This window comes from Cyprinus carpio, unplaced genomic scaffold (genome assembly GCF_018340385.1).
Source record: "Cyprinus carpio isolate SPL01 unplaced genomic scaffold, ASM1834038v1 S000003487, whole genome shotgun sequence".
Lineage (NCBI taxonomy): Eukaryota > Metazoa > Chordata > Actinopteri > Cypriniformes > Cyprinidae > Cyprinus > Cyprinus carpio.
Genome location: NW_024876173.1, coordinates 1 through 3,615, shown reverse-complemented (window position 1 = coordinate 3,615; position 3,615 = coordinate 1). Strand labels below are relative to the sequence as shown.

The 3,615-nt window shown below is 31.9% G+C and overlaps 1 long non-coding RNA gene across 1 annotated transcript; it reads right to left on the bottom strand.

Moving 5' to 3' along the window:
• Positions 1-73: 73 nt before the first annotated feature.
• LOC109048380 lies at positions 74-3,615 on the bottom strand. Its single transcript, XR_006159148.1, has 3 exons — positions 3,579-3,615; positions 607-666; positions 74-234 (listed from the first exon to the last, which is right to left on the bottom strand). It is a non-coding gene; the product is annotated as an uncharacterized LOC109048380 (long non-coding RNA).

Genomic DNA, 3,615 nt, shown 5'->3' with positions numbered 1-3,615 from the left:
TCTGATGTGTAAGTTCAGCGTTTGTGCTCCAGACGTGAGGAGAAAATGCTGCTGCTGACTGTTGACTAAGTAAACAGAAGAAAGGAAATGCAGTAAATGAGTGTTTGTGTGGTTTATACCTGCACTACGTATCCAGACAGACATTTGAAGTTTGGAGGCTGTGGAGCTCCGTCTATAAGAAGCTCTCCAGAAAGACCAGCAGGATCCTTACGAGCGGCCAGAACGTCCAGAAACCTTCAGTAAAACACAAACATTTGTTTATAAGTAAATAAATGTAAAAAACATATATATATGATGCTAAAAATTCAGCTTTGAAATTACAGGAATAAGTTACATTTTAAAATATATTCAAATAGAAAGCAGTTATTTTAAATGATAAAAACACTTTTGCTGTATTTTAGATCAAATAAATGCAGGCCTGCTGAGCAGAAGAGACTTCTTTAAAAACCTCACTGTTCAAAAACTGTTCACTGGTAGTAAATACATGCATGTATGTTTTAACCAGTTCATAAATGTTTTGTCATGTTACACTGTAACTTTTTGGAAAAACAGCTTGTTACTGGAAAAGCTGCTCTGTTTTCTGTCTTACAGACAGACAGCTCTTACGATGATTTCCCGCTCCCAGTTGCTCCTAATATGGCGTTCAGTCCCGGCCTCATAATACCACTAGACAAAATAACACAGAATTACATCATAATTATCTTCATATAATCACATAAAACAAGATCAAAAGCCATCACACATAAGATACTGAATGGATGAGCCTCAGCTGAAATGCAGTTTCGACAGAAAACTGTATTTTTTTATTTTATTTGCTTTGTTTGACCACAGTGAAATAAGCTATAACAAAAACAACAAATGGAATCTGATTATATCAAGCGCTCGCATGCTTCAATTACATAATAAAATAATGTAACATGACATAATTTATATTCATGAGCTCAGCTGATTTGTTGGGTGAGTAGGCTAAACACCCTGATTAGGGCCAATACCCGGAGCTCATGTTTCTGACTGATAGATAAAATCATTTCCTGATTTCAGATGAGGAAATGTCATGCTTGCTTACACAAGCAGCTTGAACACACATGCATGGCCACACGGGTTAAACATCAAACCCTGCCGACAAAATAGCACTACAAACACTTTATTATCCGCATTATGCAGCGTCATAATTTATCTAAAAAATTATCCTAAAAAAATAAGTTTAAATAATAGCCTATATTATGTCAATCTATATTATATTATTTCATTATTGTAAAAGTTAAGAAAATATTTAAATAATATGGACTTTTTAATAATATGTAGGACACGTATTCGTATGGAAACGTTTTGGGTCTTTCGGTTCGGTGCACATGTGTACCGAACAAATACAGCATTTGTTCAAGCACTGCAAGAGCGTAACGTCAAAGCTTCCAGTTTTATTCATTGTTAATTCTGATAACAAACAATGTTTCATCTTTTAAATTATGTCAGTTTTTCCAGGAAATTCAAACAAAACATGCTGATTTGACACTCTTTGATGTGGCGTAGCTGCTGGAGCCCGAGTGAACATTTTCATCATCTCTTCCCTTTACTAGTTTTAACATGAGAATAAACATGAATAGACATCTCATGTAATGCGGCTCAATCTGTGCTTCAACGGCGGAGAAGAAGTCATTAAAACAGCTTGTAAAAACTAAAATGCCATGTCATTAACGCCATAAATTCAGGTACCGTATGGCTTGTATTTGCTAGAGTAACTCTAGAGAAGAGCATTTTGAGAAATATTAGACTATACACTCATTATATTTTACTTGACCTGTTAGCAATGTCTTGACTTAGCCTATTTAATGTATGTTTTAAAAGTTATGACAGCCACTGTGTAAATATTTATGTTTGTTATTATATCTCAACAACAAATAGAACATTTATAATTCAAGTTAATTTAAAACTGAATTATGTGCAATTTACATGTTTGCATACACTTTTTTAATTTGAGTTTTGATTATTATGTTTTAAAAATAAATAGTAATTGAATTTAAGTTTGTGCTCTGTTGTTAATTGTAACCTTATAGTAATGTAAAAGTGCTCACTATTGTTTAGAGCAGAAACAGAAGTAGATTTTTCAAGTAGATCTTTCTGGAAAGAGCAATTTGTTCAGTAAACCACAGTTTAATAATAATAATAAAAAAAAGTAATTTTATGCTTAGTTTTTTCCCCGCTCTAATCATACCGAAACGTGATGTCAAAACCATAATAAGAACATTTGCAAAATAATGCAGAAAAAATAAAAATAAAAATAAATCAATAAAAATAAAGAAAGAAAAAAAAGAAAAAAGGTCAGGGCGAAAACTGAAACTACTAAAAAGTAACTTTAAATAAAAAGACTTAAATGAAATAAAGTAAAATATTAAATAAACTAAAACTTATTTTATTTCAGCTACATGCAATGGCAACATTTCTCATTTTCATTTAGTTTAACTTCATGTACTACATTAACATACTTACTATTACTTAATATTACTGCAAAATACTTAAAAAATACTCACCATATTGTATCATATGGTAATTCAGCAGTACTTTAATATACAGTAGGGAAGAGTGGGGCACAACATAACACTTTTTGATGTTTGTATAATTCCACATAGGGTTCAGAGCACTTTTTTTTCCACATTAACTTGTTTAATACAAAATATGCATGTTTCATAATTAAAGCATATACTTATTTCTTTATTTTCGCCAAAATAATGGATGTGAAATGTGACAACATGCCACATTGTAACATGACAGCTTAAAATGTTATCTCACCTAAAGGAAAAAGGACAAACTGAAAAATATTTTGTCAATAAAATAAAAGTATTAACTTTTTCAAATAAAATAATGGTGTTTTTAAGAATTAAAGTTTGCCAGTGAACAAGAAACAATTTGACTAGCCAAAATGCTTTACATTTCTTCAAATAATAATTTCTGAACACTGAACATCGACTCATGAAAGTAATTAGAGTAAATCATATTGCTATCCATCTCCTAGAACAGCATAGTTCTAATAGCGGGGCACATTGTAACACAGTCATCCGTGCAACAGGAATTTAAAACTGGTTAGTGTCTTCTGCCAGTTGGAGAAGCATTAAAGACCTATCTAAACTGATGAATAACAGATTGGAGATTAAAAGAATAGCATATTTGTCTCATTTTAAATAAACACTAAAAACCGAGATAATAATTAAATTCAGCAGAAATTGACTTTTGTTATGGTTAAATAAATGAACAGCGATATCTTCAAAAGATTTTTGAATTTTGGCTCAATTTTTTTTTCACGTAGTTATGATATGGTAACTAGTAAATACTGTAAGTTTTGTTGCGCTAGCACATGTGGAAACATTTAAACACCAACTAATCTCATGTTAGTTTGTGCCCCGCGCATCCCTATATCACTGTGCTGAAATTCATAAACCATGGTATTTATGCACGACTATACGGTGCTTTCAAAAATACCATGGTACCTACCCTTTTCAAAATCATGGTATTTTTAAATGCCTGACTATTTAAAAACCATGAGACCTGAATATTGTGATCAGATTTGTCAGCACTAGACTCACTTGAGCTCGATGAGGATGTTCTTCTGCGTAACCTTCC